The sequence below is a fragment of the Poecilia mexicana genome, unplaced genomic scaffold (assembly GCF_051168715.1).
Source record: "Poecilia mexicana isolate PSO_F unplaced genomic scaffold, ASM5116871v1 scaffold_3, whole genome shotgun sequence".
In the NCBI taxonomy this organism is placed as follows: Eukaryota; Metazoa; Chordata; class Actinopteri; order Cyprinodontiformes; family Poeciliidae; genus Poecilia; species Poecilia mexicana.
The window spans coordinates 7,906,499-7,923,013 of NW_028263372.1; positions in this window are offsets into that span (position 1 = coordinate 7,906,499).

The following is a 16,515-nucleotide window of genomic DNA, read 5'->3' on the forward strand; positions in this document are numbered from 1 at the left end:
GCTAATTGCTACTGGCTAGTCTGAAAGAGCCAAGTGAGGAGGAGCTGCGTCTCTTAAGGCGGAGCTAGGTCCCACCAGGCGTTTTACACAGCTGAATGATTGTCACAGGAGATTAAAAGGATTTCTCAAACATACATGAGAAATCTGCAGGTATGTATTTGATCAGAAAATATAAGATTATAAAATGATGAAAAGCTGAAAAAAAGTCAATTTTACACCGCCCCTTTAATAAATGAAGATATCGTTTGGAAACTGATTTCTGTTTTTATGTGGGTTATTTCTCTGGTGTAAATTGTTTTTGATAAGGAAAAAATAAAGTATGTGGGAGTGAATATTTTTTTAAGTAAACAGTCGGTAACAAGCATAAGTTCCCTCCCTAGTCTGTTTGTGAGGAATGAGGAAATATCGGGAATTAATTGCATTAGTAGATTAATTAGTTTGGATGCCCCCGGATCAATATGAGTGTGAAAGCTCGATAAAATGGAAGGAAAGCACATGCAGGTTGAGTTTATTTACATGTGAGCGTGCCTACGTGTCTGGACCTTATCTGTACGAGCCGTGGTTTTAATTAAGGGTGCGGCACGTGCTGGCTCTTGTGAGTGGGAGCCAAAGTGGGCTGAAATGATGCAGGAGAGGTCCTGCTGTGGAGCAGCGGAGAGAGAAAACATCTGCTCTTCGTCAGGCAAGATCAGGCGCAGAGGCCAGGCGCGGGCTGGCAGATGGCGGAGAGGTCTCAGAACAATAGGGACAGCCCACCCCCTGCACCAGCACAACCATTACCACCTACTCACAATCACACACACACATGCACACATACGCAACTGTAAATTGCAGTAGATTTCAGCAAACATGAAGTTTTACAGATATTTCATGAGTGAAACTATTTTAGCAACATATCAAACGCTGTTGACCTGAGGTCACTAACAATAGATGTTGGAACTGATGTAAGAAACCAACTGTGACCTTCGTACATGTGGTCTCAGTCACATGGAGATGCATTTCCTTCAGTATGTGAAACAGGCACATTTTGAAAGATTATCTTCAATCAAAATATAAATACAGTGAACCCTTGCTATATCGCGCTTCACCTTTTGTGACCTCGCTGTTTCATGGGGTTTTGTAGTGAAGTTTTTATGCTTTTTTTACTGTGTATGAATGTGCCTTGTGTTCCTCCGTCCCTCGTTTCTGTCCAGTGCAAAATGTGTTCGGCTGGGCAAATTCACATGCAGACTTCTTGGGAGGTGAGGGGGGGAACCTGCACTGCGACCTTCAGTAGAAAAACAAGCTACAGCGGAGCGGAGTCGGCACGAAGAGGCACAGTCAGAGGAACTGAGTCACAATGTGTCCAACCTCGTTGGTTATTTTGTAGTATTTCTAAAAAATATCATAGTTCTTTGCAAGAAAACATTTCTATTGTTAGGTCTTAAACAAATTTGAGCCTGAAAACAGGTTTTGATCTTCAGCATTACAGAACAAAGAGACTGACACAAAAAAGGAAAATGGACCAAAAAGATTAATAACGCTGGTGATTTTATTTGTTGGACATGCTTAAGAAACAGAATCACAATTCAAAGTCTACTGTGTTGTGAAGCAAAAAGCAATGTTCTAGCTTCCTCGGTACAAGGTCATAATGTTCTACCTCACCGTTGTGTAATAAAAGTCATTGATTTGTTTTATTTTTATGTTTTGTATCTCGGGGTGGGGGGGGGACAAAAAGGAAAAAGTACACAATGAAAAAAGTGGGTTAGTGATCAAATAGCTTATAGAAACACTCGCTCTTTATGGTGCAAATCAATGACTTTTTTTTTCTTTTTCTCTCAATAGAAAAAGAAAGTAATTCACATCAAGTTGTGACCCAGTAGGGAAGAATGGCTCCAAATAAATAACATTATGTCAGAAAGGAAAACCCAGCCTCAGTGGAAGTAAATTACCGTTTCTATAGACGCTTAAGCCTTTTTCTCCAACAAAAACACCATTCTGATTTTCTTTGTCAAATGGAATGACAGGTTTTATACAGCAGCACTCTGACATTTACAAAAGCTGGAAGCCATTCATGTGGGTAACTGCTGCTACAATGGGAGCTATTTGCATTTCACTGTAAAGACATGAATTTGTTTCTAACTGTAATTGGCCGTGTGTAAGATTTAAAGTAAAGTGAGTGAGTAATAAATACCGCCTCCATAGTGCCTCGCTAAAGTCTCCACAGCCGATGATCTACAGTATTTCCATGTTTCCTCAATGTAAAGCTGTGCACTACAATGTGCTTCATTGGTATTTCATGTCATAGCTCAACACTTTGCTGTACATTTGTGAAGAGGAAGGAAAATGACACTTCTTGCAATTTTTTTTTTTAATCACCTAAACCTGAACTGAGTGGCGTCCATTTGTACTTAGCCGCATCAAGTCAACACTTTAGCTGTAAGTCTTCACTCTGGGTGTATTCACACCAGCCCTGTTCAGTCCGCTTTAATCAAACTGGTTTGTTTGTTGAGGTGTGAATATATGTGTATTCGAACTTTAATGCAGATCACAAAAGCAATATCTAGTATGTCTAAAAATCTGGGTCTGTGTTAGGTTAAAGTGAACTCTGGTGTGTTTTGATTGGCAATATGTTACAAAAAAGATTAATTTTTTTTTGTTAATATCTTCTTTGATACAAATCAAAAAACTATGTGTAAAACTGTGCTCAAGTTCCAGGCTTATGTGTGTTTCAAGCCTCAAGTAGGCATAATTTTTTGATTCATATCTCTAAAAAGCTCAAATAAATTTTTTTACACACATAAATTGTTCTCTACGGATGCACATAGATAAAACTACATCAGCCATTTTAATTTACAAGATATAAAACTCAATTCACAACTGCATAGTCTGATTTACAAGCACAGTTTTACTGGATGTGTGCCCATTATGTAGTAGTTGGTTAAAAACAAAAGTGTTTGGTAAATAGGCTAGTTGTGTACAGAGCAACTATTTTATCATAACATCTGATTCCATTTGTAAAAATTGTTTATTTATTTCCACCATGATAGCAGTATAAAATAACAGACATGAACAAGGAATGCAAAAGACACATACAATCATATTAACATGTTTGAAAAGCAGTAGGATGAAGTAAGAAACTTATGAACGCCTATCCCATAAACTCGTACCATATTTTCAGGTGGACCTTCATTGTTAAATAAAAAAAAGGAAAATCTTGACATAGGTTCATTAATTTTCCATTTTATTTATTTATTTTGCCATGAACTGACTGAACAACCACATATAACATATACATCCATACACACACACACGCGCACACGCACACACACACACACACACACACACACACACATGCGTTTACATAAACACTTTAGTGCTAACTCTCACCCACATATCTGTATCTTGTGAAAATGATCTAAGATAAGATGTGCACATTCTGGTATTTTAAAGAGTAAAATTAAGTAGTAAAAAATAATCAAGCTGTGGAATCAAACATTTTCAGTATATTTTATTTTATCATGGCTTAAAATCCAACAAATAAAGTACATTCTGTATTTGTTAGAACAGTGCAAAAATACTTCTGCTGACCATATGTACAGTTTGCTATGTGTTCATTTGACATTATAACAGAACAATGAATTGACTGATTTGACACTGGATTTTATTCATCAAATTAAAAGGGTGAAGTACAAATGAACGCCACCTTTATCATTATTTGCAAAACATTTCAAACCTTTTATGGCATTCCTGCCACTTCACAGGTGTTACTTTGTGACATAAACCACACAAGCGTAATTGTAGTTTGTCAAAATACTGCAAGCCGCTGTTGTAGCAATGACTTATTGTGGGGTGGATGTGGTGTTTACGCTTGCTTTTTTTTTCCTTTTTTTTTTTAAATGGAAAATCAAATCTGAAACCTTGAATATATAAAGCTCAAACATAATTCATAGCTTCCAGTCGAGTCTACCGCCTCTTCTCGCACGTTTTCATTCATGTTAGACTTTTGGAAGGCATAAAAAGAATGTTTAGGAAAAGTACTTTGCATTTCAGAAGACCGCAATGACACATAAATGGAAATACCGCTTCAGTCTGCGTCCCATAAAAATTCTGCTTTTCTGGTTTCCATGTTTGGGAATGCGGTGCAGAGGGGGGAGGAAGCGAGCGGATAACGAGAACTCTACAGGCAGAAATTGATTTGACACCAACAGAACATCAGTAGGATAGAGACTTGGATCGGGTCTTTTTCATGCTCACTGTCTGGGTTGATTGTTGAAGATTCTAACTGCACTGATCCAAATGTGCTGATTGAGCCTCACGTTGATGTATTTAAGTCCTATTACAGAACATATCGACTGGAGGTGAAAATGAGTTCTGCAGTTGTAAAAAGTCATTTCATTAAAACTATTTTTGCTCCTCATGACACTTGTATCAGTGCTCATAAAATGCTTTAGTACTTGTTCAACTGAACTGATCGATAACTGAGTGTTAATTTCAAACTCAAGAACAAAAAAAAAGAAGAAAAAAAAACATTTACCTTGCTGCCAAAGCTGTCACAAGCTGATCACCAAGGAGGGGCACTTCAGGTACCGACACACAGCCAAACAGGTCCCATTTTGTTTCAGCGCCACTACAAGACATGCCCTTTGAAGCAGCAGCAATCATTACTGTTTCACTTGGTGGTGGTGGAGGGGAGGAATACAAAACAGGAGAATGAAACCGAGAGAGGCCGAGGCTTTCTCAGGCATTGCCTGCCCAGGGCTGGAGCTGGAACACTCACACCCATAAAGTGAAAGAAATGTCCCTACATAAGAGCATAAATCTATACGATGACAAATAACCTTCGTAAATTGCCAGACTGCAAAAGACAGATAGGCCTTGTGACTACCAGACTCATACAATCAGAAATGTACTGAATTAGAACCTGTCTGGCAACATAAAGTAGGCTAAAGAAATCAACACTTCATTCCCTGATCTAAAGATAATTAAGGACAGATGAGAAATAAGGCTAACACACACACACACACATATATATATATATATATATATATATATATATATATATATATATATATATATATATATATATATATTATTATTATTATTATTATTTATTTTTTGTTTTATTACAATTTGCACAATTATATGGTTCAAAAAACAAATACACAGCTAATGACTCATCCAGAAGGTCCCAAAATACAACCCAAACAATCTAAAGCCCCGCAGGTCTCACCTACTTCACCTGGCCTAATCTGGCAGAGAGTTTTAGAAAACAAGCATCACACTAGATATGTCTTGCATCCAATTGTCTTACAAATTTTGAATGGACTTTTAAAATGTTGCAGAAAAGAAAATGTGAATTAGGCAAGTTTCAATCTACTGGTTTGGAACGAATCAGCCAGGCTATGTAAGGCATAATTTCATCACATGGTGGCGCTACGTATCGCTGTAGTGAACAAGATGTAGAGTTTGCAGAATAACTTTAACAACAAGAGTCCCCCTCTCTGAACTGGTGATTTGGACATTCGTCCAACTTAACGTGCCTCTGGAAAGGCACAGACCCACCAGTGGATAGAAATGTTGCTGAGTCTCCCATTTAGAACATTAACTCTTATTTTGGAAAATCCAAAAACCACCTCAAGCAAGAAATTGTGAAATTGAAGAAGTTATTTTGAATTCTGACATTTCCGTCAACCTTTTCTAATGATATTAAAAAAAATAAATAAATGTTGATGGAAACGCAGCTATTGATAGTTACATTTGGTGGGCAGCGACCTTCTGTTGGCCATGAATTCTGCTGCCCACCAAAAACATCCTGAAGGGGGACTGTTCATCCATCCATAAAGTTTGTTTGTAACCTTTTGCTCAACAGCACTTAGGTTGTGCAGCAAAACAACAATGTGAGCCACGCGAGGAAGTCCGCCTCTGATTGGCTTAAAAAACTGAAACTGAAGCAGATTCTTTTGGAGTGGGCTACTCAAAGTCTGGACTTAATGACCTTAAACACATTGTGCTTGAAACTCCTCATCAGCTGCTGAACTACAATAACTCTGAAAAGAAGACTGTGCCAAAATTCCTCCACTGCAATCAAAAAACTGCCTTGTCATTATTAAAATTCCCAGTTTTTTGCTGCCAAGGGTAACACAAACAGTAAATAAGATAGGGAGAAATCAGTATTTCACACTTTTTGCTTTCACACAAGTTATCACTGTCTAATATTTTGATTACTCTGATGATCCGAAGCATTTATGTGTGTGTGTGTGTGCGTGTGCGTGTGCATGTGCATGTGCGTGTGTAGAGAAAAAGCTCAAGACCAAACAAACCCAAAAGGAGAGCAAATATCTTTCACAGCCCTGCTTATATAATAATGAATAAACCGAGCTTGCTGCTGCCATTTTGTTGTTATATTTAAACAGGCATGTGGGGGAAAAAAATGAGCAATTTCTCAGTGGAATAATTGGAAATTTAGCAAGGCCACTGGTGGCTAACCTGTCATCAATCACTTCAAGGCCTGCTTGGAGGTTAAGAGAATCAAGAAAACAGCCAGTGGTTGTTGACAGATTACCCTCGCCTTAGCCGACAATCCCAGCAGCAAACAGTTGAACGAATGTGAGAGGCTGGTGGCGAGTCTGGATCCGACATCAAAGAGAGCATCTGCCATGTCGCAAACCTTTAGAGGAGGTAAGTCTCCGCTGTGCCAGGAGTTCGTTTACATATTTATTTATTAGAGAAAGAGAGAAAGACAGAAAAAGAAAGGAACAGAGAAAGAAGGGACTTTTATGGAAATCTTAGTTTGTTTAAAGTGAATGAAACTCATTTGCTGCTAATTTACCATGGATTTCATACCTTTAAAACGAGGTAATCAAAACCTTTAAAAAACCCCCAAAAAAACGGATCTGTGATTGCTGGGGAAGCTGCGCTGAGTTAATAGACTTCCCTGAAGTAATTCAGCAGGCATTATGCACAGGGCCACACTGATATCCTGCAAATAGTCAATTGCTTAAGCATTAAGTAATATCTACCTGAGGCAAGCAAGCGTACGGTGTTTAAAAGCATTCTCTCCAAATGAGTTTGGATGAAAAGCCAACCAGCAGTCTTCAAAGCAGAACATACAGAGACGAGCAGCATTAGCTTAGCTCTTTCACATTTATGCAGACAATGCATAAATGAGACACTTCTTGATTCAGTTCAGCCCCTTTCTTCCTCAATACACTATAGAGACTCAACCTTTAGTAAGTTTCAGTTGTCTTCCACCAGCTATCAGCATCTACAACAGTGATTTGGGGGGGAGGGAAGTGCAGTATAAGTTGCAGCAAAATTTTATTTCCCTGTGGGATTAATGAAGTATATTTGAATTTTGAATCTGTGGACAAATGGACGGGTTCCACAACATAATATCTTATTGTTTATTTTTCTCTACATGCCTCGAAAAAGTAGCCTGGTTGAAAGACAGAAGCCTTCTCCTTCTCGGAAAACAGTTCGGCCTGGACATAAATCATTTTTAGAGTTTTTGATGGAATCAAAGTGAAACATTTTGGCTGTAATTCCAAATTGTCTGTTTGGCACAAAAATACATCACAGAAAATCAGTGGGGTCGCGTAAAGAAGCTTTTGGGAAAATAAAAATCTTGACTCAAAATGTAGTTCAACACATTTTAGTTCAAAATTTCACCCACTTATGTAGGAAGAGTTTTTTCAAAATCTTTTTCTCATTGTTTGAATCTTGAAAAAAAAAGACATTCAACAGGGGTGTGTACAGTTAGAAATCCACTAAAACTGAGATTAGAATAGGAGAAAAAAAACAAAGATTGACACCTGATGACGTAATTGCTTGCCAATTAGGATTAGCTTTTCACATTTCAGAAATTAAGGTCATGTCTGTCAATGCAAAAACTTTACATGTTAGTGTTCTGATCCCACCTTAAAACTTTTGGCTTTAATAATAAATGATTAGAGCTTGTTGCAAAAAGCAGCACTGCAGTTTACAGTTTTTTTTAATACATTCATTTGTTGAAAACATTTACCTTCACTCTTTGCTTGAAATGCATCATAGACCCTTTGACTTTGACAGGATAACAAATTGATGCAACTCTCCGGTAGAACTTTCAGTCCAAACTTTAAATTGCTCAAGACAGGAAATGTTCTGTATTGTGAGAGTGGGAGTACATTAGCCTCCTCCCACGCTCTCACCCTGTGAATATATCGTCCCAGGACGTCTCCGTAGCCACTGTGTGCCTCCATCACCTCAGGAAATAAAAGTCATACTTGATTTACCTGACAAGGGCTCTTTGAGGTATCCTTGACCGTGACGGATCTGTCGCCACAGTGAGCCGTAGCGCTGAAGTGTTTCTACCTGCCTGTAACACCCTGGCTCCACTCCTTTCCTCCTCCTCCTTTTTTTCTTTTTTTCATGAGATGTCTTTCCTGTTTGGGTGGTGTCTTGTTGCCTGGCTGTGGTTCAGCTTGGCTTGGCGTTCAATCTAATTAGAGGGCGGAAGGTGGTTCAGGAGGTGTACGGTCACACAGACAGACCCCAACAGTTTATTCCCTTCCCCACCACTCCACCAAGACACCAGCTTTTTCTTTTTCCATCCCCTCCCCCACACCTCCCAATACATACATAAACACATTCTTCAAGCGTCGCAAACAATACGAACTCCCGGCTAGCTCCCCACACGCAGCGTCGAGTTGATATTTCCTCAAGGTTAAGTGTGATCGCTGATTACTCGCGTGCTGAAGAATCGTTGTTGGCATGTTGCAGAAACACTTGTGACTTGCAGCAGATCAGTCATCTGTGATCCAATTCGAATCTATTACAGCTGAACCCGACGGCTCCTGGGCGATGTGACCTTGCCTGTGTGCCTTCTCCGGAGGCTCCTTTTCAAACCAAGTGCTGTTGACTTGCTGTTCATTTGATTTGTTGGTGGCATTTGCCGTGAATGTGAATGCGGACTGGAGCGCTGTGGCCGTTTTTGTCTATCAAGGTCATACCGGCCTGCAAGTCGCCCGTGCTGCAGCCGTTTACGCGTCTTTCCAGCCGGAGTCATAAGCACATTAACTCCAGTCGAAGCTCAGCAGTATCAGCAATCAATGGATGAATAAAAAGAAACACAAGAGCTTGTTAAATAATGGGACGATGTCAGAAGGGTGGTAAGCTGCTATTACCGTCGGGGGAAGCCAGCGAGGCCAAAGGAACAGCGCCAAGATTCCTGACCTCTTCCTACTATATTCATTTGGCCCTTTAACACCTGAGAGGGAATTTCATTTAAGACGTTATTATGTTGTTATCAGGTAATATGTTGTAAGTTTACCTGCAACAACATATTACCTGAATGAACACATTGGGATCTGAATTTGGCTCAAATCCACATAAACTGGATGCAGAAGGTGAAGCTAATAGCTAACACAAGAGGAGCCGAGATCAAAGTGGATTTCTATAGTCCCACAATAACTCCACTCTTGACAAACACACACAGGTGTTTTCAGATACACTACATGTGGAGCTGCAGTTGCCACCAGGTAAGTCTTGTATCTACTAGTGCCTTGTACTTTTCAGTGATGTTGTTGTTGGTGGTCACTTTGAAGAAACCACTTTCTCCCTTTCCGAAGTCAGTTATACTCCATTTCTGCATATGTAGAAGAAGACTTCTACGGTCTTATTCTGTATTCTCTTTATCCTTTCTCTCTTAGCACTCCATCATTATTTTCTTCTGGTATATTTGTAATTTGGTTGTTTTTATTTTTACATTTTATTTAGGTCCTAGTCCCTGTTATGTTTTGCCTGGTCCTGTGCACTGTGGTTTTGTTTGTTTGTTTTAATTTGTTTTTATGTGGAGTTATATTGTGTTTAGACTGTTTGTTTCTTTTCAGTCATTCCCTTTCAAACTGGCTGTTTCCACTTTGCCCCACCTGTTTTATAAAGTCGCTGAACTTACATAGCCCTTTTCCAATCGTTTTGACCACTTGAACCGATTTACACTAGAGTCACATTCACCTATTCTCACTCACAAAATAAATTTATCGGTGTATACATTTACATCACAGATCTGCTATGTCTGTATCGGTGTATCAAAAGGCAATTTGGGGTTAAGTGCCTTCCCCAGGGTCACACCGACATGTGGGAGGAGGAATTGAACCTACAGCCTCCCGATCACAAGATGACTACTTTACCCACAGTCACCCCACAGTCTAATCCTAGTAGTCACTCTCCCTAATATGTATTCCTCCTCCCTAGATTAGATGGTACTCTCTCCTACTCCAATTTTCTAAACTTTGTGTTTGCTGCCATAGGATTTTGTGTCTGTAAATATTATCAAGTTCATCTTGTCTCCTGACTTCCTGCCTGGTTTCACTTGGGTCCTCAAATTAACACACAAACCTACTCTCCGTTCCTCCTAATGTGTAAATACTCATTGGCTTCTTGACGAGTAACCCTTTAACACAAATGTGATAACAGTTTAAAGATTCATAAGATAACATAAACATCTACGGCAGGGGTCCCCAAACTACGGCCCGCGGGCCTCCACATTTGGTCTGGCCCCCTGAACCAGAGAGCATTCAGATTTTTTTTCCATTTATTGTATTTTCCGGTTTATATGTGGATTTTTTACAGCTAAGAAGACGACTAATCTGCCTTTATACTAAACCAGTGGTTCTTAACCTTTTTTGAGGTACCGAACCCCCCAATTTCATATGCGCATTCACCGAACTATAGTATTAGGTAAAAACAGTGAGCTTTACTGAAGTAATTAAAGACACAAGTTCAAATCCATGCTGAGAGTGGAACTCCTTCCCACAGCACTGATTGGCTAAGCAGTGTAACGTGATCCTCTACAGCAGTGATTCCCAAACTTTTTCTTCTGCGCCCCCCCAGTGGTTTCCAAACATTTTCTGCGCCCCCCTATGGATTACAAATGGCTGTCTGGTTGAAACGACGCGTGTGACGGGTGGGCATCAACTTTTTTGGGGGCAAAATGAATGTACGTAGCTGAAAATAGACACCAACATCGGTAGCCTACAAGGTACTTGTTAAGCTTAAGGTTCTGTATTGATGTTAGCTAGTCATCTTTTAGCTAACATTACCTGCATCCAACAGCTTTACTCAACAGTCGGTTAGTTTGGAGGGAAAAACTGTGAAAAGTTCTTTGCGTTTTGCTGGTTTGCTGCCGTGATTCTAACACAAACCTATGTAGCTCCGCACAGCAGCAGCAGGTCTCCTTCACAGGTGGAAACCCAGCATGAGCGTCCTAGCGCTCATGTTGCGTTTAAAGGCGGCTCGGAAAAACAGGTTACAGCATGTTAACAACGGATTAAACAGTTTTAACTGCTGATAAAAGTGACAGAGGACACAAATATGGTAAGTGTGGAAGCCTCTACTGTATCAAATTGACATAGGAATAACAGAGAGTTGGCCATTCTAAGGTAAAAAGCCAGAGCATACAGTGTTCATGTTTTGTTTTTTTTTCCATCCAGACAGCTTCCCGCACCCCCCCTGCAATGACACGGTGCCCCCCCTAGGGGGCGCGCCCCACAGTTTGGGAACCTCTGCTCTACAGCAAGTGATGGGAAAACGGGGCGTCATCACGACTTTACACAGTGTGTCTTTACCTCTGCGGCAGAGGCTCCGCCGAACCCCTGAGACCGACTCATCGAACCCCTGGGGTTCGATCAAACCCAGGTTAAGAACCACTGTACTAAACGATACAGAGAATGCTTTTCTTCCCTTGGAGATGCGTTAAGTGAAGAATTCTGAGTGGCCCCCTTAATCCGCCACATTCCAGTCATTCATCAAGAGCCGCCTCTGGATTGTCCTGTGATAATTGTGTTTTATTGATCCAGACTTTGGTCAGACATTGGGATATCACCTTTGAATGGAGCTGCACAGATACTGTGGGCTTACCTGTATAAATATTTCAATACCTGACCCCCTCCCTGCCCAAACAACTCCCATGCTCCCAGTGCTATTGATAGTTTCAGCTCACCACCTAATGTGTCCCTGCATTAATGCCCAAGTTCAAAGCAGGGGGAAAATTAAACCTGCTTAGCAATGTTTTATTGATTTTCTTTTTTCTCCTCAAAATATATTTCATCTGCCGGTCATAGTGCTTAAGAGACAGACAGACTGGCAGGCTGTGATGAAAATTGTGGCGCCAAGCAAAAAATACGGCCCCTAAACAGGGATAATTTGATGAAATCTGTTTCTAAACAGCTCTGAATGTAATGACACACTCCCTACAGGATTGGGAGTGAGGTGCCATGGCTGGCTGCTTTTGAAGTACAGGTCCCCTGTTCCCTGGCTTACTGTCAAGATGGACAACAAAGCGGATCATCCGCCGCTTCGTTCTCTCCGGACATGAGTCATAAACTACAGAGCCAACAGAAGTCTCACCCTTTGACTTTTTCCACATTTTGTTGCCATTACAAACTTAGATTTATTGACATTTATGTGATAGACAAAGACTTATTGACATTTATGTGATAGACAAAGACATTGTAGAAGCAGATAATGATAATTTCTACCTCAAAAAAATAAATCAATTCAAAAAAATCCAAAAACATTGGCTTGCTTCTCCATTCAGCCCAACTGAGAACAACAACTTTTCAAGGATGTTTTCACACAGTGGACTCGGTTTGATTTGGGATCAAAACTACAGCATTTGTTACATTTTCTGATGGCGTCAAACTAACCAAACCCTTTGAACAATCCGTCCCCCCTGACCCTCTTGCCCGTGGTGGTGCTGCACCGAGAAGCACTGAAGGAAATGACATGAAAACCTTTGAAGAAGACATGAACACAACATTGCTTTTCACAGAATGTAACCAAAAATGGAGTAGCATCAGATTTTAGCGATTGTAGGATTTCTCTTTTTGTCTTTGGCAAAAGACCACAAGCTATTTCTTCCGCTAGCGCTACATTTGTGAGTTTGTTTTGGTTGTGCTTACCCAGAATGCCCTGCAATACAGTCCACTTCCTGTTATCGGTACAATCTCCGCGGCCTGCTTGATTTCACATATATATTTGAACTTCAACCAAACATACTTAGGTTTTTAGGTGGATCCAAGTTTGCTTGATTGCACGTTCACACAAGATTTTCTAGGTAAATGAACTAGGGTTCATTTAAGGCAGACTAAACAGGGCATCTCGACAAGCTCCCTAGCTCTAGACTTTGACTGGGTCATTATAACCCATGAGTATGCTATGATCTAAACCGTTTCATTTTAATTATGGCTGTATCATTAGAGTCATTGTCCTGTTAGCTGATAAACTTTCACCTCAGTCTTAAAGCTTTTCCAGCTTTTTTCTAGTCCTCTTTTATGACACTGATCAACTTTCTTGTTCCTGCTGAGGAAGAGCCTCCCCACAGCCTTTGCTTTCACCACCATGTTTCCCCTTGGCAGGGTATGTGCTGGGTAATGGGTGGTGTTAGCTTTTAGGATGAAGCATTAGTGCCCAACCAGTTTTTTGGTGGAGTAAAACTACTACTGGTTGTACTGGGTTTTAACTGCTGTATGGTTTAGTTTTGGTCTCACCAGACCAGCCCATCATCTTCCACATGTTTGATCTGTTGCCTACATTTCTTATAGTAAACGGCAAACCAGACTTTATGGTGGCTCTCTTCTCTAGAGGCCGTATTTGTGGAATTCTGCTTTAATCTAAAGAGAAAAAATGAGATTTGTGGAATGGAGAACAGCCAAGGGAAACAAAAAAAGGCCAGTTTTGACAGATCTGGCTGTGGGTTCATTTTTTTTTTACATATTAAGGTAAAACAAACAGATAACGAGCCTCTGGTGGAAATCACAGATGACAGGTGTAGAAATACTTGCATCATGCAGCAGCACATGACTAAACCACAGCAGGCAAAGACAAAAGCAAAACCAAAGATGGCACAAGATGAACTACAACACACACTCTTGTAAGACAAATATTTAATGTATATTGCATTAGCCATGATCAAAGGAGGCCACATAGTGAGCCAACCATTTTTTTTTGTTTTGTACTAGAAAGAGCATGCCTAATTGATGACTATAACTGGAATGCACCGCTGTGTTTCTTGAAAAGAAGAAAGAGAGGCGATGTTTGTCCTGTAGGTGACAGCAGCTGATGGCCGGTTGGGCTAATACGTTTGTGGTTGAAGGAGTTTCTGGGGCAAAGAAACTCCGTCGGCCGTCGGGACCGGATCTCCGCTCGGCCTCCGAGAGTCCAAATCGCTCTTCATTATTGATGAACTGCGGTGTCGCAGCAGTCCATTCCCTTCATTGTTGAGACATCACCTGAGACATCATTGCTGACACGCATGCACGCACACACACACACGGGCACACGGAGCATGCAGATGAAAGCCTCTTTCCTAAGCTGTTTTCTTATTGCTCCCTGTCACTCCTGCTGGGCAGAGGGCACTTTGTAGACGGCCCTGAAGATGCAGACAGTGAGTGGAGGAGAGCACTGTGGGTGGCTCAGCGTTCAGAAGTAATCAAGAGGTCCGGGGGGATGTGGCTTCTTGCTGCATTTCATTTGCAAAGCTCCCCTGTGCTGCCATCAGGCCGACTGACGAGTCGGCCTCAGAGACTGACAGACACCTAACCGAAAGGTAAGCAGGACAATGGCTACAAAGCAGTTACTGCACATCGACATATCCCTATGAAGCAAATAAAAATCCATAAAATGTAAGGTAAGGTAATTGTATTTATATAGCACATTTTCAGCAACAAGGCAGTTCAAAGTGCTTTACATGAATTGAAAGGAAATACAAACAAAACAGCAAAACCTAAAGAAGGACAAAAAGGTGAAAGCACATATTGTTTCCCTGTATTTAAGAAGAATAAGTAATCCATAATTTATAAACTACTATGGGTTTCCAGTTGTTCTGTATGTGTGGTGTCACAGTAAAATATTATATTGGGCAGGAGGAAAGCTAAGTTACAACAATCCTACGAAAAGAAATGTTGGGAAGTTCAATTCGGTTTGAATATTATGCAGTTGTGGTGTTTTGTGGTTCGTCAGAGAGAATAAAAAACTGTTCCCTGGCATGAGCAAACACCTGAGCCCAGAAACACTGCGATGCGCTGAGCCGGGCTGGATTTGGGAAAAGACAGAGAGGTTAGCATCTGGATGCACAGCGTCTGGCTATTAGACGACTGGGGCAACGCCACAGACTTCGTGGGAAAGAAAGGAGCATCGGGCTCCGAAACACAGCTTTAAAAACGTGCCAGACGTACCTCACCCATCCACCCCACTGGGTTTGTTTTGTTGCTTGGTGTGTGTGTATGTGTGTGTGTGTGTGTGTGTGTGTGTTTCTTCCTTACCACTTTCACTCGTATCTCCCAGGAAAAAAAAAAAAAATGAAAAGAGAAACTTTCATTACTCTCATTTTGATGGAGCCGACTTGGTTGATTCTCTCGCGAGTCGTTTTCGACGTGGATAATGTTACTCGGGGGTTCCCTCGTATCGACGTGTGCTGCTGGTTAAAATTGGTGTCTCGCTAATAGACTATAGGAACGAACACGAGGTAGGAACCCGTTGTTATCGAGTGTTTCATATTGGTAGGAGTAAGTGCTGCAGGAAGTAATAGACTTGGTGGTTGTTATCGGTCCCTGGGGCAGCGAGAAGCAATCATCTAACTAAATGAGAGTGAGACAGAGAGACACAGAGAGTAAGAGAGCGAGGGGAGGACCTAACCTCTGGAAACACTATTGATGGCTGACAAATCTCTGCATTTGATGTGCAATTCAAAGTATGCCCCAACATCTACTTGCTTTTAATTATTCCCATTCATTTATTTCATTTGTGGCACGGAGCCAGGGTTCCACTGGAGGTTCTGGATTGCGATCAGAGCGGTTTGAGTCGGAACTGAACCCCAGGCCGTTAGGCACGCCGCGCCCTCTCGGCCTTGTCATTAAGCAGGAATATTTAGCAGGGGCATGCTCGGGAACTAATTACCAAGCTGTCTCGTTCGCCATCCCCCGCTCACTGACGGAAACGAGCGGCTACGGGTGAAGCGCGCGCCGGGACTAAAGAGGGACAGGAGCGAAGTCGTCCTGACGTGATAAACACAGAGACAGACGGGACTGGATTTATCAGACGCGACAGCACCGTGCTGTAAATCGCAACAAGCCTTAGCACATTTGCATCGAGTGATTGAAAGAGGTGTCCTTCGCACACACAAAAACACACACACACACACACATGCACACTGGAGTTGGCGTGTTTGCGTGCATGGATAGGCCTTATTGGACAACCGATGTTTACAGGGGCAATATTACGTGTTTTCCAGCTACAGTTTATAGCACAATTAAATAATTATGTTACCTTCAGTTTTTATAGAAATGCTTTATATATCAAATATGATGAGATTTGACATCGTAATTTAACACCTTGAAATTGGGCCTCTGTTTCTTTAAGAAGCAACTGCTCTTTCTGAAACTCCACCTCCAGGAAGTCATCACACCATCGCTCCTCTGTTAACCCTTTAACAACGTTTTTACCAGCATTGTACACCGGCTGTGCAGTTCCTCCAGGGCTTGGTAATTGCTCCTGGCT